Source organism: Herpailurus yagouaroundi, unplaced genomic scaffold (assembly GCF_014898765.1).
Source record: "Herpailurus yagouaroundi ecotype Mexico unplaced genomic scaffold, PumYag 142, whole genome shotgun sequence".
NCBI classification, from domain to species: Eukaryota; Metazoa; Chordata; class Mammalia; order Carnivora; family Felidae; genus Herpailurus; species Herpailurus yagouaroundi.
In genome coordinates this window covers 19,948,878-19,973,560 of record NW_024412397.1, presented here as the reverse complement: position 1 = coordinate 19,973,560, position 24,683 = coordinate 19,948,878, and positions in this window count along the sequence as shown.

The window sequence follows — 24,683 nt, the reverse complement described above, 5'->3', positions numbered from 1 at the left end:
ATCGTGACCTGGCTGAAGTCAGACGCTTAACCGACTGCGCCACCCAGGCGCCCCAGTCTTTTAATTTTTTTAATTAAGTTTTTAAATTTTAATTCCAGGATAGTAAACATGTAGTGTTTTAGTAGTTTCAAGTGTACAATATATTGATTCAACAATTCTATACATTACTCAATGCTAATCATGATAAGGGCACACTTTCATAACCAGACTGGGTAATTGTTATTTTTATTTTTATTTTATTTTTTTTAATTTACAACCAAGTTAGTCAGCATATAGTGCAACAGTGATTTCAGGAGTGGATTCCTTAGTGCCCCTTACCCACTTAGCCCATCCCCCCTCCCACAACCCCTCCAGTAACCCTCAGTTTGTTCTCCATATTTATGAGTCTCTTCTGTTTGGTCCTCTTCCCTGTTTTTATATTATTTTTGCTTCCCTTCCCTTGTGATCATCTGTTCTGTGTCTTAAAGTCCTTGTATGAGTGAGGTCATGTATTTGTCTTTCTCTGACTAATTTCGCTTAGCATAGTACCCTCTAGTTCCATCCACCTAGTTGCAAATGGCAAGATTTCATTCTTTTTGATTGCCGAGTAATACTCCAGTGTGTGTGTGTGTGTGTGTGTGTGTGTGTGTGTGTGTGTGTGTGTACACCACATCTTCTTTATCCATACATCCATCGATGGACATTTGGGCTCTTTCCATACTTTGGCTATTGTTGATAGTGCTGCTATAAACATGGGGTGCATGTGTCCCTTCGAAACAGCATACCTGTATCCTTTGGATAAACGCCTAGTAGTGCAATTGCTGGGTTGTAGGGTGGTTCTATTTTTAGTTTTTTGAGGAACCTCCATACTGTTTTCCAGAGTGGCTGCACCAGTTTGCATTCCCACTAGCCAGACTTGGTAATTTTTTAAATTAGCTGCATAATATTCTGTAGAGCGAATGTACCATTATTTATTCAACCATTCCCCTCCTCTATTTATCAACATTCCTGTTGTGTCTAGAGTTTTGCTATTACAAACAGTGCAGCAAAAAACACCTGTGTACATATTGTTTCAAATATTAGTACTCTTCTGTGTTTAGTAATACTCTTATTTCTGTTGGATTCCATATAGGATGGCTAGGACAAAGAAAAAATATTGTTGTATTTCTTTATAAGTTGTAACAATATTTGGGCACCTGGGTGGCTCAGGCGGTTAAGTGTCTGACTTCCACTCAGGTCAGGATCTCGTGGTTTATGGGTTCCAGCCCTGTGTCAGGCTCTGTGCTGACAGCTCAGAGCCTGGAGCCTGCTTTGGATTCTGTGTCTCCCTCTCTCTCTGCCCCTTTCCCGCTTGTGCTCTCTCTCTCTCAAAAATAAACATTAAAATTAAAAAAAAAAGTTTTAGGGGCACCTGGGTGGCTCAGTCAGTTAGGCATCCGACTTCAGCTCAGGTCATGATCTCACGGTCCATGATTTCAAGCCCCGTGTCGGGCTCTGTGCCAAGGCTCAGAGCCTGTGCTCAGAGCCTGGAGCCTGCTTTGGATTCTGTGTCTCCCTCTCTCTGACCCTCCCCCGTTCATGCTCTGTCTCTCTCTGTCTCAAAAATAAATAAACATTAAAAAAATAATAATAATAAAATAAAAAAAAAGTTTTAACAATATAGCATCAATCAGATATGAGTGCCCATCTCTCCACAATTTTGCCAGTAAAAGTTGTTAGTAATCATCAGGTAATACCATCTAATATGCTAACATCATATATATTGCTAATATATCCTAATATCAAAAAATAGTCCACTATAGTTTCTTGTATTATATATGCATATATGTGTGTATATGTATATATATATGTACATGTATGTATATGACAACATTCGTCCCTTTAATCTGGACCTTATTTTTATTTTTATTTTTATTTTTTATTTTTTATTTTTATTTATTTATTTTTATTTATTTATTTATTTATTTTTAATATATGAAATTTATTGTCAAATTGGTTTCCATACAACTGGACCTTATTTTTATGTATGATGTGAAATAAACACCTAACTACATTTTCTTCAAATGGAAAACCAAGTACCACAAACTGTTTATTGTATAGCCTGTCAGGTTTCCATAAACTTGAGATATGATCTTTTTACATACATTTCCATAGTACCAGTGTTTATTTCTGAACATTTAAAAAAAATGTTTATTTTTGAGAGAAAGAGAGTGCGAGGGGAACAGAGAGAGAGGGAGACACAGAATTGGAAGCAGGCTCCAGGTTCTGAGAGGTCAGCACAGAGCCCAACGTGGGGCTGGACCTCATGAGCCAGGAGATCATGACCTGAGCCAAAGTCAGACACTCAACCGACTGAGCCACCCAGGTGTCTCTTATTTCTGAACATTTGATTCTGTTACGCTGATTAGTTTTAACCTCTCCTAATACCACACTGTTTTGACTCTTACAGTTGTATAATAAATTTTGATATCTAGTAAGACAAGTTGCTCTGTTTTTATTTTGTACAATACACATTAATACAAAACTGACCAATTTAGCCATTTTTTATTATACAGTTCAGTAGAGTAAGTATATTCACATTATTGTGCAGCCATCATCACTGTCTCCAGAACTTTTCATCTCCCCCAGCTGAAATTCTGCACCCATTAAATACTAATTCCCCATCCCTTCTTCCCCATGGCCCTTGATAACCATTCTACTTTCTGTCTCTATGAATTTGATTGCCTTAGGTACCTCATTTAAGTGGAAACACACAACACTTGTCCTTTCGTGACTGGCTTATTTCACTTAGCGTAATGTCCTCAAGGTTTGCACTGTCTTAGAAAATGATCCATTTCATATACATGTTCTAGTATATTTGCATAAACCTTAAATAACATTCTCTTAAGGTTTTAACATTCATTATACCTATAGCTGAGCCCCTCCTCTCATTTATAGTTATTTGTGTTTTTATTTTTTCCTGATCATATTTGCCATATTTATTCTTTAATTAACAATCCTTTGCATTTATTGAACAACTAAACTATTTTCTATTTTCTATCTTTGTCTTTATATACATATGTATCTGGCTTTTAATCCTTCCTCTGTCCCTAGCTTCCTCCCTTTTCCCACCCCTGCCCTGGCTCTTTCTTTTTATCTTTGAGTGGGAGGCTCATTTGTTCTTTCACATTTAAAATGTGTGCTTAGTTCACTTATTTTCAATCCTTTTTTGCTTTCTATGAAATTCCAAGTGTCCCTAGATTTTGATGTGTAGTGTTCTGAGTATTGTTATTTTGGAAATAATCTACAGTATATATAATGAAATTCTTTGTAATTCAAAACCAGTTAGAAAATGCTTTCAAATTTCCAGTGGCTACATTTTAATTTGACCATTTTTGATTGTTAATGTTTTAGTTTTATTGCATTATAGCTGTAGAATATGGTTTACATGCCTTCTACTATTAAAAAAATCTTTCGAGAATTCTTTTTGTGGTATAATATATCATCAGTGTTATAAGTGTTCCATGGGTATTTGAAAACGATGTTTATTTTGCTTCTTTTTGCTTGCAAAGCTTTCCATGTATTTATTAAATCAAGCATGTTAATTGTGCTATTCAAATCTTCTTCTTGTGTTTTTTTTTCTTTTACCAATTTCTGAGAGACAAGTATGGAAATTTCCCATTATGATATTAAATTTTTCAATTGCTTTCTAGATTTTGAACATTTTTAAAAAACGTGGTTTGATTATTGAATGTTAGATACGCTGGTTTATATCTTCTTTATGTATTATACTGCATTTGTCTTATTTAATGCTTTTTGCCTTGACTAACTATAATGTTACCACTCCTATTTCATATTATTAACATTTGCCTACTATATCTTTGTCCATCCCTTTGTATTTGATCTTTCTGGAATATTTTGTTCTAGGCGTATCTCTTGGAAACAGATATACCTGGATTTTGCTTAAAGAAAAACCTAATTTGAAATTCTCTGTCTTTGAATTGGGAAATTTATCTGTTGCCGTTTCCTAGGCAAATGGAAACATTTGGTCTAACTCTGACAACCCTGTTTGGTTTTCTATTTTTATGTAAATTAGTTTTTTACCCTTTCCTGGAGTGATTGAGTTTTCTTTACTGTCATTTTTTTGTTTACCCGTTAGAAAGATATACATACTACTACTATTTATCTAGGGCTTAAGCTTATTTTTTAATAACACATTTGAATATGTACCCTTTTATCAATCGCTAACATTAGTGTCTCTCACCTCTTCCTTAAGCAAGACAAGACTGAACTTAGCCTCTCTTGTCTTTTCTCCTCTACTTCCTCCTCTGATAGAAATTTCATTTCAACCTTGTGTTCAAGTTTTTTTTTTTTATTATCTTGCCTGCCTTTTAGAAGGAAATATTTGTTAGTAATTGAATTAAGCTTAAAAGTGCCATTATGAACCATTATTTTGAGCTAATGTTAGTGATGTGCTCTCCTTAACTTATCATTGTTTCTTTGATCTCCTGTCTTTCTCTTCTTTGCATCTGCTTTTAATTTTTTCTGGCACAAACTCTTGAATAAGTTTTTTTAAAGGGTGGTACATTTTCTGAGTCCCTGAATATCTGTAATTGGCTTTACAGAGTTACTGGGCTTAGGATTGACACCCCAAATCTTTTACCTTCCAAACTTTGAAGATATTATCCCATGACATTTTAGGATTCCCATTTTGATTACTTTTTTGACTGCCATCACTTGTTCAGTTATCTGGCTACTCTATTTTAGGCATAATATTAGGCTACAGGAATTCACAGAAGGTAACACTGATCTATAAATAAACGTCTGTGGGAGGAAGAGGAATGAGTAACTGAGTGTGCTGGGGTGGCGAGGAGGGGCGGGTCTCCTTTGCAGAGGAAATATTGAAACTAGACAGTGAAATTTACTACATAAATTTACTACAGAATCCACAATCTCACCTACTCCACTTTCTGGTTCTTATATTGCAATGTCAGATAGACTTAAATTAGATACATCTAGACCAAATGAGAATTGCATAGATTTAGAAATAAACATATCTTCCTCCCACCCCCCCCCAAACCAATTAATCTTGTTCTAGCATCTAGCATGTATAACACCCCTCCCCTTTTCAGATTTCCTAGGCCAGCAGTTGGCGAACTAAGGTGTGCCACCTACTTTTGTAAATAAAGTTTTATTGGAACAGCTATGCTCATTTGTGTCTGTGCTGTTGGTGGATTCTTTCATGTTAGGACAGCAGACTTGAGTGGCTGCAACACAGACTGCCTGGCTCGCAAAGTCTCAAGTATCTACTCTCTGGCTCTTTACAGAAAATGTTTGCTGACTGCTGCTCTAGGACATTCATCAACACAGATGACCAGGGCTCACACCAGTGTTCCTGAAAGCCAGTGAAGGTAGGTTACACCAGCAAATCTTGACTTCCTCAAGGTGGCTGATGACTATATTTATAGATACAAATCCGGCAACTCAGTCGGCCTGTATTTTACGTGGAATGATGCTGAAGCTTATCTCTCAACATGCACCGTTGTTAATAATAACTTTCCCTTTAAATGATTTCCTTTCTTCATTGTTGTTTTTTTCTCATGTTCTAGGAGTTGTGCAATTCAGCATTGCGATTTTCATTTCTTTGCGTGATGTGAGGGAAGCTGGCATATTTGCTAATGTGCTGTTGTGTGGGCTCGGGCTGTTGATTGCTTTTGGCCTAGGTGCTGTGCCGAGCTCCAAGGTTTGGCTTTGTGAACGCTGCCTGGCAAAACGGAAACATTTTGTGAAATTTCACAAATGTCACATGCACCCGCACACACACACATTTTAAATTGCAAAATTCTCCCCCTTGGCGCACAATTTTACCCAGGTTTTTGTGGCTCATAATAAATCTTTAACTATCTTCAGTCCTACAGGAGCACTTTCGTGGGTTGACTTGCTTTTGCTTTGATAAAACTTGCACTTAAAAGTCCTCGGTTTCCGGGGTGTTTGTATTGTTTCGCCTTTCTCAAAAATTTAGTGTGATCTTTTATTCCAAAAGTAAAGCAGCTTTATTTCAAGCCCAACTGTTGTCTCAGGCAAAGATTCCTGATTTAATTCCCAGTGAATATCATTTTCAAGAGGGGTACCCGTAGAAACTGACCTCACAGCATCACCTTCCTAAACTGAGAATGAGACACAGGCAGTTGAATTCAGAGAAAAACTGGGCAAATTACATTCTTTTTGTGCGTAAATTAAAGCATCTAAAAAACTGTAACAAGAGTGCTTGATCCCAGTGAAAACTCTTCTTGATATATTGCGGTACTTTTCCTTTCTGGGTAGCTAAGAGTACTTCAACAACAAGTCTGTCACACAGAGGAGGGTATATGTACTATTGCCACTGGGTCACAGATGACATTACGTTATGGTGAGGTAAGCTTTTACTTAAGGGTATGCAAGATGTCAGTGGGGACCAGGCAGTCTTTAATTTTGTGGTTGGTGTACCTGTTTTAAGGATTTGGTCAATTTTACGATATCCCCTTTGGTTCAAGAAAATTCTTCCCATTTGACTCCCCGGATTTGCATCTCTCTCTGGGCTTCACACTCTGTAGTTTTCTGGCGCTCAACTTACAGAGACGTTACTTCTGACAACAAGCCCCTATCTTCCTTCCTTCAGCTTGACCCCAGGGTCCTCGTGCCTGTGAACTTCCATACCGGTGGCTTTGATGAGATGGCTTGGCTGCCCCATGCGCTAGCTGTGTCCTTCTTGCTTTAGACATACAGGGTAACAATAGTCGGGCAGCCCTCTGGATCCAAAGTGCACAAGTGCAACCAGGCCAAATGGGACAGGCTCAGCCACACCATTTGAAACATCATATTTACTGGAGAGCAGACAGTGCCCTTGAGAAACTTTGAGGAGAAAATTAGTGTCTTTATTTTGTCAGTTACAGATCTGGTCCCAACTGTTTGGTGAAGAAAAGGATCGAAACGTTCCATTCAATCATTGGAACAGTACCTTTAGGTAATGCTCAGTGTTCTGGGATAATTGCTCAGGGCCTCTCAGGAAATGTTAGAATTAAAAGTGTGTGCTCAGGAGTCAGAATGTCTGTGATTTTGCCACTGAGTAGCTTTGTGACTCTGGACACATTACATAAGTATTCTGTGCCCTGGTTTCTCATGCGTAAACTAGAAAAAGAAGTATACCTCTGTGCGGTTTGATTGGATAGTCACTAGCCACTTATGTTCATTTAAATGTAAATTTAAAGTAATTAAAATGAAATGAGAGTAACAATTCATTTTTTCAGTTATACTAGCCGCAGTCCAAGGATTCACTAGTCACATGTGGCTAGTGGCTACTGTATTGGCGAGCACAGAATAGAACATTTCTATCGTAAAGTCTATTGGACAGCACTGGTCTACATCACAGGGTTATAATGAGCAGTAAATGAGTTTGTACATCTCAAGTGCTTAGAACAATGCCTGGCTTGTAGAAGAGGTCCAATATATTTATCATTATCATCATCTTTGCCATCACCATCATTGTTTCCATACGTCTTTCCTTCTTAGATCCTCTTAAAAATGTTGGCTGGGTCTGCTGGGAAAGGGCATAGTTACTATACTTCTGGTTACTAGTTTTTGTACAAGTGTTTTATTTCCTGTAAAGTCTAGTACATTTCCATATGACAGGATTCTTATTTTTAAAGAGAGACACCATCGTATTATGACTATGAGTAAGGGCTGTAGAGTCCACAGGCCTGTTTTGAGTCCCAGTTCTGCCACTTAGTAGCTGTGCCACCTTAAGTAAATTATTCATTCTTTCTGTGTCTCAGTTTCTACATAAGTAAAATGAAGATAAAATGTAATAGAACCCCTCAAAGTTCTGGGAGAATTAAATGAGGTAACCTGGACCTGGCATTGCAAGGTCTCAAAAAAAAAATGACCTCTCACCAATATTATTATTTCTGCCCTGTTCTCATCTCCTCTTCAGGGGAGGTGTTTGGCTCACTCAGCCTCCTGGGGAGGAAAGGTGTCAGAGTCCTCTAGTTCTTCTGGTCTTTGAGGTGATGTCCCTTTGCCCCTTTGACCCTTTGCTGGCATTTGGGAGTGAGATTTGTGGTTGATTTGATCTGTAGTTCAGTGGGTCTATAGCCCTTCCTAGCTGACATGACCATTCCTTGGCTCTCACTGGTGCTATAGACCCATTGCATCTCTGCCATACCTTCCTTTTGGTTTCTGGTTGGGTGGTCACATCTTCCATTGCAAGGTCTCACTCCATCTTATCATGGCTGGTTCCTGGACATCCCTAAGCTTTTCAACCCCATTTGGGAGAGCTTCAAGAGTTTCTGGGCTCCATCCATGCTGGACCCACAGGTTGATTTCAAGCTCTGAAACAGATCTACCCTCCATACCTCCTTCAATTTACCTAGCATACCATTCCCTTCCTCCAGTGATTTGAGATGGAGATTACCCCCATCCCACCTGGCAATCCATTTTAGCCCATGTGTATACTCTTAGAGGATGAGGTCATCTAAGGCAGGTCTCAGAAGAAATGAGATTTCTCATCACACATTCTTTAAGACTAACAGCTATTCCAAAGTACCTTGAGGAGCCTTTGGATCATCATCTCCTCTCTGGGCCTGGAGATTCCTTAATAATGATTCCACTACCCATCATTTAGTCATGACTTGAGGTTGGAACCTGGCTTTGGGCATGTGTATCCAGACATAGTAAATGACCTCATGCCTATGGATCCCAACCTTAACTGGTAACTGGAATTCTGAATAAGTGTGGTAGAAATTAGCATGTCAACAAAAGAGGGCAAGAGATAAATGCATCAAACACTGTGGAAGTAGAGTTAGTAGGTCTGGCCACTGGCTAGATGTGGGAGGCAAGGTAGAGACGATTCAAATCTGACTTCTAGGTGTTGCACTTGGTGATTGAGAAAACCAGAAAGAGTTTTTATGCTGCCCTCCCAGTTGGATCTGCCCCTAAAGCATGGGACCCAAATATTAGCTATGTAATATACCCTTGCTGATGATGTAACTGTGATGGATTTGTTTTCATAGGTTCTGAGAAGACAGGTCCAAGGGCAATTGTGCTCTAAAAGTGAGGCAGACATTTATGAGACTGTATATGATATGTAAATATAACTGGGTTGAAAATGTAATATTGGACATCTTAACTCTAATATCAGGAGTTGAGGTTTTCAAATAAAGCCACAAGTAATCTAAATAAAAAAAAAAAAGATTCTCTCCAGGGTGGCTTGATGATGTGGGTAAGGTACAGCATCATCAGTTTAGAGTCCAGTGACTATCACAGAAAGGGGAAGTTGCTTTTCTCTTTCTTAAGAGAGGATTCGCATGGTATTTATGATTTGGGGCACTGCCATGAAAGAGTAATGTGTCCCCAGGTGCACATGAATATTATTTGATGATGATGAACACTTGATGAATAACTTTCAGAGTGTTGTTTATAATTACTCTGGTAATAGTAATTATAGATCCAAAAACAAAAAATCCTGACTATTAGATTTAAGAATAAAAGGTTAAACCTCATATAAAAGTGATCATTTTTAGTGGTTGTGGAGAAAATGTTGAAATGACTACAGGAACATATGGGGAACTACCAGCAGACCAATTCATGTGTTGCAGCTATTTAACTGAATTACAAATGCAAAATGCATTCTTTTCCCAGTTTCATTCCATTTAAACCCAAATGGCTATGTGAAATGGTGTCATACACCTGGTGAAAAGCTTTGCTTTTTAAAAATCTTATCGCTTCACCAAAGCGCCTGGTGTTGAACCAACAACAACATTCTTTCTGTATTTTTAAAACAAGTTTAACCATTTTCCAGAATATCCACTTCTCTTTGTATGAAAAAACGAAGCGTCACAAGAAATTCAATTCAACCCCCTTTTCTCCCTAATGGTTTTATTGGCATCAATGATGATGCGAGTCACTGTTAGGAAGGCAAATGAGGGGGGATTTTTTTCCACCTTAAATCTAGGAAAGAATATTTTGTTGTGGTTATAAGTGGAAGACTGTGTTATAAAACAGTAAGAAGTGCTCGTCCAAACTGCTAAGAGAACGTGACGAACAACAGAGGGATAAAACCCACAAAGTAAAAACTTTGAATTGTACTTAAGAGCACAACCAAAGAGAAACAGAAATAACAGTTAGTTGAGGCAGAAAAAAAAATTGAACTCTCTTTTAAAAACACATTAAAATAATATTTGATCTATTTGGGAACACAGGCTATATTTAGTTAGGATGAATTGTATATATTGGACATTGCAAACTGTTGGCCCCGGAGCCACATCTTGTACCCAGTTTGTTTTATTTGGTCTGTCCGCTATTCAGAAAAAATTCTTACTGACTAAAAACATTTAAAAATTGGGAGAATCCACATAAAAATCTAGATTTTTAGTTCTTTCGGAAAAAAGAACCTGGCAGCATCAGGCTTGTGTTTCTGCAAGTTAAGTTGTCGGCTGGAGGGAATGGAGAACAACCATCTCCTTTAGGCGGGGTGTGTTTTCTCCAGTTGACCCGGCCACCACCACTTCCTAGTGCCTCCCTATTACCTGGTCTGTTTCTCTAATTTGTGTTACCTGGCCAGTCCTGCTGGTCTTCTGAGCTTGCAGCGCTGCCAGGTGTATATCAGTTCTCCCAACATAATGTGATCACACATTCCTTTAAAATGTTGGGCCTTGGCTGTGAGGTTAATACAAGCCCTGCATTGCAGCCCACTGCATTGCCCTGCAGCCCACTGCATTGAGTTTTGGGTGGTTTGAGGGTGTGATCCTTCCTGTCCTGCTGTGCATTGGTGCACTTGGTGGCTGTTGTCTGCTCTGACTTAACCACCAGTGGGATGGACTTTGGTTTTCTGTGACTGGCCAGTACTTTCAGGACACAGGCAATAAAAAATCTAGAAATATTTTTGTCAGTTGGTGCCGGTTAGTTGGCCTGATCTGGAAGATTAGGTCTGAAAAATACTAGTCCACCTTCCACTTCCCTTTTAGAAGGTAAGGACTTAAGCTTGTTCCTTATTGAACATCAGGACTCAGTGGAGGATAGAGCCAGTCACCATTGGTTCTATTCCAAATCATCATAGCTTTGGTTCTAAATTCTTGTGATTATAGGCTGCAGTGTTGCAAGGTTGTAAATACAGGAAGTCATAGTGTGTATAAACTATGATAGAATGGATAAATAAACTGCCATACATGTTTAAGCATCGATGAAGACATTTTAAGATATAGAAAAGTTAATTTTCCCATATGACTATTTTATTTTATTTTATTTTATTTTACTTTATTTTATTTTATTTTATTTTAGAAAGAGAGATACAAGTGGGGGAGAGGAGGGAGAGAGGGAGAATCTCAAGCAGGCTCCATACTCAGCGTGGAGCCCAACATGGGGCTTGATCCCATGACCCTGGGATCACTATCTGAGCCAAAATCAAGAGTTGGATGCTCAACTGACTGAACCACCCAGGTACTCCACCCATATGACTTTTAAAGTGTCTTCCAAACAAGAATCTACCTAATAATGATTCTGGCCTTTAGGGTAATTACGGTTTAGTTGAGGTGCTGGGACATATGTATTAATGAGCAGTGATAATATAAGGCAGCATGTATGTGCCAAATCAATATTACAGACAGTAAATGGTGTAGGAATTCAGGGGAAAGGGTTAGTGTGTGGGCTACATAACTTGGGGAGAACTTATTAAAGAACTAGGTTGACCTTGAGGTTTATTAAACAACAATTCTAATGACAGCTTTTGGTCACAATAATCATTTAGAATAATGATTCGAGGGATTGGTTCTGGAGCAAAAGATTCCTCTAAAAGTGAGGAAACACTTAAGCTTTTCCAGTGAAGTTCAAAACTATTTAAACTTACTGGCTTTCTAATCAAATGAAATTTATGTTAAAAAAAAAAAAGAGAGAGAGAGTGAGAGAGAAGAATAAGAAGGAAAGAGAAGAAAAGAAGAACCAAACCAATCAATCATCCCACCAGCATTTAATCCATTCAATCCAATTCTCCGCTGGGAGAATCAGAGGTTTTCAGCTAGGGACGGCTGGGACCTCCATCACCTTTCAGCAGCTTCCTTTTACAGATGAGGAGACTGCAGTCTTCTGAAGGTGTGTTGCCTGAGGTCACAGAGCTTAGGTTGGGGAGGCCTGGAAGAAGATGCTCAGCAGGGAGAGGATTTACCTCCCTGATGGAGATTCTGCTGCCTTCACAGCCTCTGAGCTGCATTTATGCAACTTTGGAGCTAGGAGTGAGCAGTCCTGATTCTGAGGCTTTCACCAGGGCTACGTCTCCTCTCCAGTATCTGAGATAGCTCGTAAAGCCAAACTCGAGTGACTAAAACATCAAAATTCATACAGATACAAAGCTATGCAAACCTATTCTTGATATGCTGTAAGTAGGTTTTTCTTATGATGAGTTATCTTCAGTGATTCCTATTTTAAGTTCTTTTTGATAGGATTAAACAATCCAATAATATCATTTGATGGCTCTATTCACAGTTTACTTCTGGACCCCATGCAGCCCCCAGGTGGCCTTTTAAGCAAAAGCACTTAATTACTTCCTACAACCTAAGGGAATGTGAAATTACAAATACTGCTAGATTACTAAAGCACATGTTTGGCTCATAATTTGTTCTTCTGCTCATTTCCATCATGTGATGGAATAATTTAGAGTAGGGAAACAGAGAGCAAGGGGACATTTTAACCACATCACTTGCATGAACTTTCAAATAAGATTTATTAATTTATCCTTAACATAGAAAATTTGGAAAAAGATGAAATGTATCGTAGAGTTCAGTTTATTAATATGACTCTATTATTTATTTAAAGAATCATAAATTTCCAGATGTAAGACACTCCAATAGTAGATAAACATTATTGTAGAATTGCTCACGATTTATATTATCGGTATCCCTAGCCAATAATATGCATAGCTAGGAGAGATGGCCAATTAGTATTATGAATTAACTGGTACACAATCAGAGAGTTTATTCTTGTACTTTAAAATTTTAAGTGTAACTCTTTCAAGTACAGCTTATGACTAGTTTGTTATGGGAATATGAGGGCATAAGAAGTTCAGGTTTATTTTTTTTTTAAAAGTGATTTTTGAATGGAGGGAATTCCAAAAGCTGAGAGGAAAAAAAAAAAAAAAGCCAAAGACAGAAATATTGCATCTTCATGACCTTTTCTTTTATGAGTAACTCAGAAAATTTGAATCAAACTTTCCAAAATAAATTTTTCTTTGGCTTGAGACTAAGGCATAATAATTTTCGGTTCAAAAGGAGCTGTTGGTGGACATTTTTTTTGACAACATGAGAAAGGAAAGAAATTACAGCCCCAAATAGAGTAGTAGCTGTTGGCTTAATTAGGGAGCAGGGACTGTGGTGCCATAATTACTGGAAATGATGCATCCGCATCATCCATGTTTTTAGCTGGGAAATTTACCTTCCTTTCTGAGAAAAACAGAGATGTGTCATCTGAACTGAAAAATTCCTACTGATGTCAGTCAGCATGCCATACATCTATGATTTGTCTGTGTGAGGAAAGTAACATGGGTGAGGAAAATAGAATATATGTGAGAATCCCAACAGAAAAACTGGAGAGGAGTAGAGAGCCTGAGGAAGGTGGGGAAAAGCTAGCTGAAGAAGGATGAGAACTTGGGAGATCCATGGCGACTTTGTTGACACTTCCCTACACGATTCCAAAAGCAAGGCAGAACTCCTGAGATTTCATAGGTGGCTGAGAATATAGGAGGAAGATACACAAAGAGAGAGTTTTCTGGAAGCTCTACAAAGACAGGGGGGAAAAGATTAGAACATGTTATAAGCATTCTGTTCATGTGTGTCGGTTGGTGTGGTCTTGTCTCCCCGGCCCGCTGGTCAGGAACAAAAGTCAGTCTCAAACATAACAGCAGACACCGGGGAGCCCTCCAACAAAAGACCACCTCCCAAAGAACAGAAGGTGTGATGATGGAATGCCAGCCCGAGGAAGCAGAAATATCGGAGAGCAGCACTGGGGCCCACCGAGGCTCCTTGCTGCCTCTGAATGAACTGCTCAAAGACCAGGAAGTGTGGTGGGAAATGACAAGACCCGGGATCTGCCTTGCAGAGAAGCACCAGACACCTCTCTGGCCACCAGGCGCTGGCCACGGGTGACGGGAACACCATTCTTGGTGCGGTATGGGGGAGAGCAGGGTTATGACTCACATCTCCAAGCAGATGTTGTGTCTGTGCTTTTCTCCCGGGGTGGAACAAACACAGAAGGCCCACTTGGGGGAAAGCTGAAGCAGTTCGTTATCTCTTCAATTTGACACCATTTCCTCAAAACCGCCCCCTGACAACGGGCAACTCAGAAGGTGGCTTGGTTTCTACTGACCACGTGGTATGAGTTGCACCAAGTTTGTCACCGTCCTATTGCATGGCTCCCTTAACAGCACTTCCCTTCCACCAATTTCCGTTGACATATACTACCGAGCACCTGTCAATGCTGGGTGCTCTGCCAGACATGGATAGTAGACAAATAACACTTAGTCCTTGACCTGGAGAAAGTCACTGCCTAGGGTGGACAACAAATAATTTTGTTAACTAGAAGGATAGAGGCCTTCCTGAGGAGCAGAGGAGAGGGTCTGAGCTCAGCCAGGCCAGTAGGGAGGCGGTGAGGCAGTGACTCATGACACTGGCAAGTGGTGAGAAGAGGGAGGTAGGTCCAGCTGTTGCTAAAACAAAATCACTTGGTAACTCTTCATTTCACCAAGGCCAGCGTTTTATTTAGCCTCTTTCTTCCCATGCCCCTGGTTTGACTCAGTCTTGGAGTTGGCACCAACGATGTGATTAATGCCTGTCCTAAATTCATTGGACATGATCCACTCTCATCAGACTTCTTGTTATCACCTAAGCCAGAAACCGCAGAGACATCCTACCCTCTCCTTCTCCTGCAAACTTCTTTGGAATTGAGCCCTCACTCTGCCCAATCTTTGTTATCTTCACTCTTCCCCAGGTTCTCTCTTCCCTCACTTGCATTAGTGCTCCAGCCTCCTAACTGACTGCTGGCCCGTTCTCAGTCCTGTTAACCATTGTCATGAAGCTCTTTCTAGATCAGAGATCTTGGGTCATTCTACTGCTCAAAATCTATCAATGGTTTCCTCTTGCAAACAGAATAAAATCCTAACTCTTTGGCATGATTAAAAAAAATCCTTTACAAAATGCTTATACAGATACCATCAAAGAAGATGTATAGATACCAAATAAGCACATAAAAAAATCCTCAACATTTTTTAGTCATTGCGAAATGCAAATTAAAACCACATGTATACCACTATATAGCTATCAGAATGGCAAAAATTAAAAAGAATCACTGTATCGTACCTTGGCAAGGATGTGGAGGACATGGAGCTCTCATACATTGCTGATGGGAATGTAAAATGGTACAACCACTTTAGAAAAAGGTTGGATAGTTTCTTATAAAGTTGGATGTGCATTTACTATATGATGCATCCTTTCCATTCCTCGGTATCACCTAAAAGAAATGAAAAGAGAAAGATATACACAAATGTGCATAGCAACTTTATTCATAATGATCAGAAACTGGAAACAGTCCAAATGTTTATCAGTAGTGGATTGGTAAATAAATTGTGTATTCATATGGTGGAATACAGCCATAAAAAAAAATAAGCTATGGATACATACCACAACATAGTCATACTGAGTGTAAGAAACCATCAAAAAAGAGTATACAGTGGACTTTTGAACAACATGATTTTGAACTGCATGGGTCCACTTATACACAGATTCTTTTCGATAAATACAGTACAGTACTGTAAATATATTTTCTCTTCCTTGTGATTTTCTTAAGAACATTTTTTCTCTAGCCTATTTGATTATAGTATTTGATACATAATACATGTAAAATGCAAAATATGTGTTAATTAACTGTTTATGTTATCAGTTAGACCTCTGATCAACTGCAGGCTATTAGTAGTTCAGTTTTTGGAGAGTTAAAAGTTATACACGGATTTCCAATCATGAGGGGTTTCAGTGATCCTGGTTCAAAGGTCAACTCTAGATGGATTAGTTTGCTAGGGCTGTGATATCAAAGGGCCACAAGCTGGGTGGCTTAAACCACAGAAACTTATTTTCTCACAATTCTAGAAGTCTGAAAGGGTTGGTTTCTGGTGACCTCTCTCTTCTTGCCTTGCAGATAACTGTCTCCTCCCTATGTCTTCCCATAGTCTTCTATGTACATATATGTCTCTGTCCAAATTTCCTCTTTTTATAAGGACGCCAGTCATATTGGATTAGGACCTACTGCAAAGACCTCATTTTAGTGTAATTATTTCTTTGAAGGCACAATCTTTGAATGTAGTCACATTCTGAGATACTGGGGGGCGGGGGCGGTTAGGACTTTTAACATATGAATTTTGGGGAAATGCAATCCATCCAATAAAACTGTGATTTCATTTACATAAAATTCTAGAAAATTCAAACCAATCTATGGCAACTAGATAGCAGGAGGAAGATAGGGGGAGGCAGAAGGGACAGACTATGAGGAGGCAGAAGGAAACTTTTGGGGGGTTATCGGTACATTCATTATCCTGCTTGGTGAATGTTCCATGGGTGTAGACACATGTCAAAACTTCTTGCATTGCACACCTTAAATATGCATAGTCTGCAATAAGTCAGTGACACCTCAGTAAAGCTGTTCTTTAAAAAATGATATTTTACGATCTTACATTTGTATTCTTCACCAGTTCTAGGTCCAGCCACTTCTTTTTAGCCACCATGCAGCCTAGTTACACCAAGTTCTTATGGCTGTTTGAATATTGCAAACTCTCTTATATGACCAAGACTCTGCAAGGGCTGTCTGAATGCCCTTCTTCCTTCTCTACTTAGTGATCACAACTCAGATATCACTTTGCGATAGCAACTATCTCCAGGCTGAGTTAATTGTCCACCCTTCTTGCTCCCATAGTTTTCTTATAGTACATTTAATATTGGCTTTTGGCTATTTATTTTCTTAGTTGTCTCCTATTAGGTTATTTTTTTTGAGGGCTAAAGATTTTGTCTTGATATCTTTTCTTAAAAATAAACTTTTATTTTGGAATAACTTTAGATTTATCGAAAAATTGCAGACATTGTACAGAGTCCCCATGTCCCCTTCACTCAGTCTTACTTATTAAGGTTACTGTTTCCCATTACTTTTTCAAAACTAAGTTACCAACACTGGTACCAACACTATTAACCAAATGCCAGACTTTGTTCGATTCCACTCATCTCTCCATTCAGCCCCTGCGTTCCAGGGTCGAATGCAACATACCACATAACGTTTTGTCATCGTGTGTCCTTCATCTCCCCAGATCTGTGACAGTTTCTCAGTTTGTCCTTATTTTGTGATATCGTTTCAACCCCAGAGTCTAGCCCCTAAAAATAAAAACAGAAAACAATAGCAAACATTTATGATGCCTATATATGTCAGCCATTGTTCATGTCTCTTTGCGCATCATCTTATTTAACCCTCATAATAATAATCCAGCAGTAATTGCTATTCTTATCACTGGTTTAGCAGATGAAGACATTGATGCTCAAAAAGCATAAGACATTAGTTAGCTTAGCTCTTAACACTATTGTGTAGGTAACTAATAAATGTTTGTTAGGTAAATGGATTAATTTATAACTGCCTTTCTCTATGGGTTGAATTGTTAGGAGGAATGAAAATGCAGAATTGGCACAATATCAGATCTTAAGTAAATAAGATACACTGAATTATGGGAGGACATTGTGGGAAAGGATGAGGCATGGTCCTGCTTTGGCAGGAAGTGAAATCTCTCTGCCTGACTCGCTCACCAAGCAAGCTACAAGCCAGAGTTAGGCCAGTGTGGCCTTTGTCCTGCCCACCAAGGACAAAGGCCTGTTAGAAAAGACAATAGGTTTACCACACCACGAACGTGAAATCCAAGACAGATATTTATGATAAGGAAATGATCTACAATGCTGAACTACCTTACAGGGATTGTGGAAAACACCCAAATCTATAAAGATTGGCCATTCAGCTGAAATACCACTGGAAGACTGAAAGCAAACTCATCATGTGCCCAGCATACTTTACACAATAAAATAGGCAAGGAAGAATCAATAATTTTTCTCTGGACACCCTTGTGGATTCCTTAAAACAGAATGCACTGCTATCCCTCCCTCCGTGGCACTTCAGTGTGTCTTCAGTGCAAGGAAATCTTTGTGAAAAATCTCTTCAAACTGGATGGGTGGTGAATCACGTCAGTTCACTGCCCACCACCCAGCGCATGCTAGGGCATCGTTTACCTTTGTCTGGGTCCTTCTCATCCTGGGGACCGGAGGTGAGGTATGCTGGGAAGCTGAGTCTAGATCACCATCTTTGTTTACTAAATAAAGGGGCTTGGGATTTGAAAAAAGACCCAATAGTTCACAAAAAGTCCTTTTCACTAAGTTTCCCCTGGGAGGTTCTTGATAATGAGTTCTCATTGTAATAACAGTCAAAACCTGTAGAACATTTGCAAAACCCGGAACATTATGTAACCTGGGAACTCTAAGTGTTGTGCTACTGCTTGGCTTTCAGGGCTAAAGCCATGTGGGGGTAAAGTGGAAGTGATCATTTAGCACCTCTCGAGAGGAAGAGAGAGAGAGAGAGAGAGAGAGAGAGAGAGAGCGAGAGGGAGAGTGAGCGAGATTCTTGCTGAGAGCCCTCTTGTATCCTTCTTTGATGAGGGTGCATCCCATTGTGACAACTCTGGATCTTGCAGGACACTTGCAGTCATATAAAGCGGGGCAATTACCTCTATCCTTTCCTCATTGTCAAGTTTCTGTCTCTGGAGGATGTGGAGTTATTACAGCCGCTTCCTGACTACTCAGTAGAAGATTGGTTGCCAGAGGCAGTAAGACAAGGAAGTGGCATATAAATATCTCTTTTTCCTGTATTTAGAAAGCCACATAGTAATCTGCCACATATAAACTAGGGCTAATCCAATTTTCAGTTTTCCCCACTTTGATCTCTTTGCTTAAAGAGTCCGTTTCATCTCTTGGACTCTGTCACAACTACTCATTTTTGCTGTTGGGTTTTCCATGTAATAACAGTAAAAACATGAAAACAGCCATAGACAATACATAAATGAATGAGCATGTTGTTTCCTAATAAAACTTTATTTGCAGAAACAGGTGGTGGGCTGGATTCTATCCAGGGGTCATAGTTTGCCACTGCCTGCCTTGGATAATAGACTGTAAGAGCAAATAAGAATCGTTAAGTTTTTCTTCGTAGCATATTCCTTTTCTTTGCTATTGGCATTTTTATAGTTGGTATGTTCTGGATGATGTTTATTGAAGGTACACATTATATTACTATAAATATTAAACTTAGAAAGGATAGAATTTGGATAGAATTTTTTTTACAAAATAAAACTCAATCCTGTCAGAGCTTAACCTTACACATCAAAGCTGATACTTATTTGAAAAAGCCTGGTGAAATTTAATGCAGAATTTCCTCCTTGGGTAATTTTAAATATAATTATTTAGGATCTTTTATATGTATTATGTTTTACCTTGTCAATTTTTCCAGTGCTCAGCTAGCTAATGATAATATCCCAATAATAATAGATTATTATTAGAGTTATCCCTTTGATCCTTCCATCCCATTCTCTCCGGCATAATCGTTAAAGCCACATTCTTCCAGATCATTGGGTGTGGCCCAAACCTTTCCTGAAATTTCGAACAAAGGTTTATGAAAGTCCAAATACCATAGCCTATCGGATAACCTAGATTAATAGTAACAAGAAAGAGAAATCTTTTGCAAAACACCTTTAAGATAGTCTCCATTTGGTGAGCTCTAACAGTGAGTTAGCCTCTTGTATCTCCAGTGCAGTGTAGTCCCCTGAGCTCATGTACCCATCTGACAGTGGGTGTCTCCATCTGGGTGTCTAATAGATACCTCCCCGATAGTAGTATTAATCCTACCACTCAGCAAATCCATCTTTCACTCCACGTTTATTTGAATAACTAGCACCACCGTATATTTGGATGTTCAAGCTCCAACTGTAGGAATTACCCTTGGTTACTCTCTTCTCCTCACCCCCCACATCAAAACCGTTACTAGGTCCTGCAGTCTGTATGGTCAGAACATACTCCAAAGCTGCCTCTTCTCCCCATCTCTGTTGCCACTCTACCTATCCCAGCCCTATAGCCTCTAGCCTGGATTACTTTACTACTTTCAAATCATAGAGTAAAAGCCATCTACCTGTGTCCCTCTAGTAGTGATGCATATAGACCGCTATTCATTTTGGCTCAAGCCAAAGGAAGGAGGGTGTGACATCTGATCACTTGATCCAGATTTGAATTTCAGACAGTCTGACCCCCGATCTGTACCAGGGCCTTTGCACTTGCCGATCTTTACCCCAGATATTTGGGTGTCTGCCTCTTTCTCAACATTCAGGTCTCTGGACAAATGTTTCCCCTTCCAAGAGGTCTTCCCCTGCCATCCTAGCCAAAGCTGTGTGCCTAACCCCTGTCTTTCTCTATCTCATCACCCTATTTATCTTCCTTATAAAAACCTGTCAGTTACTGTACTTATTCACTTATTTGCTTGTGTGTTTATCATCTGTCTTATCCTGATACACAGAAATGCTCCCAGGGCAGAGACCTTGTCTATGTTTTTTGCTTGCCATATCCCCAGCACTTGTAAGTGTCTGGCACATAGAGGGTGCTCAAAAAAGATTTTTTTGCCTACCACTGGACTTGCTCCTCTACATACATGATCTCCTTCAGTCCTCAGAACAATCTTACAAGGCAGCTACTTTTATTAACATCTTTTAAGTGGGCAAACTGAAGCTTAGGGAAATAATTGACTCAAGGGGACAAGGCTCTTAAGTGAAAAAAGGAGGTGTGCTGCCACCTGCACACCTCGTGTACCGCAGTGTTTATGCCTTTGCGTGTGGTGTTCCATTGCCTAGAACGTTGTTCCTAGCCCCTTCCCACCATCTCTGCAAGTTCACTTGTACCTGTTCCCCAGAGAATAGGTCAGTTGCTTCCTTTTCCTGGAGTGTTTCCTGATGCCTGCCAGTTAGAAGTGTGTTCTCCCTCTTTTATGTGAACTTCTTATACCAGCCAGGTCTGACCTTGTGTGATAGTTATCTGGTGCCCAACTTGCCTCCTCTTCTAGATTGAACAGCTCTCAGCTACAGAGACCATCTCTGCTCATACTGCTCAGTAAATATAGACTGACGTTCATTAATACAACAAGTACTTATTGACAACCTACTATATCCCCACTTATGTAAGCACAGGGGATAGGGCATCCAACAAAAGAGAATGACATCACTGACTTCCCGGACCTTAGGGTCTTATGGGGAAGACAGACAATGAGAAAGATAAATAATACACACTGCATGCAATGTAGATAGTGAGACGTGCCAAGGGGGACAAAATCCAACAAGGAAACAGGACAGGGAGTGTTGGAGAGGAGGGTGGAATTCAAGGCTCCAGGAGAGGATGGCCAGGGCACGCCTTGCAGAGCAGGTGACTGGAGCCCAGGCCTGAAGAAAATTAGATTTCTGGGAGATATCCGAGGGTAGAGGATACAGGCAAGAAGAACAGGCCATCCAGTTGACTGGAATAGGGAAAATGTGCAACCCAGTCATAGGAAGTGAGGTCAGGGATGTGTCAGGAGCCATGTAGGGAGGACAAGTAAAGATTTCAACTTTTATCCCAGTGAGACGGGAGGCAATTGAGAGGCAGGAAGCTATTGAGAAGAATGACTCCTTTGAGCCCACCAGTTAAATGCCACTTCTACTGAATCTAAAATAGTCTATACTCAGCTCTAATGCTAATCGTATGCTCTTTAAAGAAAATCTAGGGACGCTTGGGTAGCTCAACTGGTTAAGCATCTGACACTAGATTTCGATTCAGGTCATGATCTCATGGTTAGTGAGTTCGAACCCCACATCAGGCTCTGAGCTGACAGTGCAGAGTCTGATTGCGATTCTCAGTCTCTCCTCTCTGCTCCTCCCCCCACCCCCCAATAAAATAAACTTAAAAAAAATCTCTGTGTACAACTGTACACAATCTGATATTTTTCTTGTTCATTTGTTTGACTATTTTCGGCCCCCTCATAAGCAAGTATGCTCTAGGAAGGCAGATATCGTATCTGTTTACTGTTATGACCTCAGTGCCTTGTAATGGCCTTTGGCACATAGTGGGTCCCTGTGGCTATTTGGTGAATGAATGAAGTAAGTACGAATGGGTTGTAGCAGAGGTTGCTAGCAAACAGTGGGATCTGACAGAACTTGGAAGGGCTTGGGAGCAAAGACAAGTTTAATATACTTCAGTGTTAGCTCTTGTTGCATTCAGCCTCCGTGCTCTGGAATCATCCTTCTAAAATTAATCTCAAATGCAGGCCTCTCTTACTTACACTAAGTTACCGACTATTAACTGAAATCACTCTAGATTCTTTGAAGCTGAAATGTTTCTAAAAGTTGATGAGTTTAAGCACGTCCATGGATCTATGGAAGAAACGGTTTAAGTCTTGTAACTTCTGATTTCAGTTCTCCCTTCATTTCTTTGCCACTAGAAGCAATTGCAATTCTGTCTTCTTGGCATCGTACATAGAAATACAGTCTTTGTGACAGCAGAGTCACAGGCTGGATACTACCCTCATGACCTTGCCATTCTCACAAGGAAAAAATGGAAGAGTACAGAACAGTAGATGAGCACTCTGAACATGTTTCTTCCGACTTGAGATGCAGTGGGAATTCAGGAGGAGAGAGGTCAAATATTGGAGAAGGAAATCCACAGAGAATGAAGGGAGGAGATGGGGAATATCATGTGGATTGAATCCTTGGAAAACCTTGGGTTGTATCATGTACGTGGATGGTGGCTGAACCTTCCATGGTTTTCTGAATAGCTTGCCATCATGCCAGTGAAAGGTCATGAGACTTTGGTTATGCAGATGTGTTAGCTTTTTGACCACTTACATCCACTATTAAAATTCCTCTCTCACACTGAGGGAATTTCATAGTAACTTCCCAACTTTTGCTCTTTTTCACAAACAACATTTATTGATGACCCTTTATTTATGTCTTTATTTTTGTCACTTTTCAGCCCATGTAGTGCCAGTCTTGATGGGTCAGATGAGGGACTATGCTGACATGGGGAGGCCATTGTCAACAGAAATGAGCTTCTGGGTCTTCAGGTGCCAGATCTCCCAGTGAGTGAGCGTAGCAGTCAACTGTGTGACAGAGCTGACCCGAAAGGAGCAGCGGGGCCAGCAGACATCTGACGCTCTGTTTATATAACAATCAAGAGGATGATGTTTTGCTAGCTGGATAGGGCAGGGACACTATCGAGCCAGCAAAGAACCAAAAAATTAAAGGGTGTAGATCTCCTCTCCATGAAGAGAAACAGAAATGGCTCATCAGTTCAAACATTTCTTTAGAAGACAGCTATTTGGGTCGCATCTCTACCCAAAAGTAGCTCTCCTTGACCGCTGGAGCAATTACCACATGACGTGAGGAAGTGAAGGCACGTTAGAACAGGATTCCCAGCCAGCCTTTGCCCCCAACCCTATTCTTACTTCTCTTCATGTATTTTTTTTTAAGAAGCCAGGACACCCAGGAGAAACTTAATTTACTAGTGTTGATGGAAATTAGGAATTTTGACAAATTAGACCGTGGTATTGAAAGTTGTAACGTAAAGAGGATCATTTAGTACAGATGTCAGGGGGCACTGGGAAGGTGCTAGTGCCCAGGTCCTTGGAATCATGGAGCTCAGGTGGCACACTGTGCCACCTCCCCACCTTATTTTGCTGTTAATCATTTTCTGGCCTTCTTCCACTAATGACTTTCTTTAGAAAATGGGAAATGAATTGGACTCAGAAGCATAAATGACAGCCCAGATTGTCATTGCTTTTCACAGCCCACATAACATTCTATGATTCTATATATTTTGAGTGCAGAGAATTATCATCATGATTGAGCCCAGCACCCAGTTTAGGCATTCAGTGCGTTTACCTTTTTTTCCAAAGCCCTGAGCTCCTATGGGTTCATTATTAAAATGTTCATTACGTCTAATTATGCCCTCATATTCTTCTAAATGCTGCAGTTATAATGATAAAATGAAATAATAGACATGGAAACAAATTCATGCCATCCCTCTTTTATGATACCTTCACTTTCTACCTCAGCAAATATTCATTGTAGGACATTTGGAAATACAAAACATCATAAAGAAGAAAAATATTAGCCATTGTCCCCTTATCTAATAAAAAGCACTGGTGACATTTTGATGGGTATATAATATAGTTTTATATCCTTTGGATAGTTTGTAGTTCAGCTAGATAATAAATTGTTTTCTATTCTAGTTTATCTTAAGTTGTACATATATATTATTTCCCTGTTAGAATCAAGCTCTTTGCAGTTTCCTACAACAACTCACATTGTACTTAAGTTAATTTATAAAGTGGTTGAGTTTGCTAATTACTACTGAATATCCATTCACCCCTTGCTCCACAATAAAGAACTCTGTTGGATAGCAAAGGATCCCAGTTAAAAAAGAAAAGAGAAGGAAAGGGAAGGGAAGGGAAGGGAAGGGAAGGGAAGAGAAGAGAAGAGAAGAGAAGAGAAGAGAAGAGAAGAGAAGAGAAGAGAAGAGAAGAGAAGAAAAGAAAAGAAAAGAAAAGAAAAGAAAAGAAAAGAAAAGAAAAGA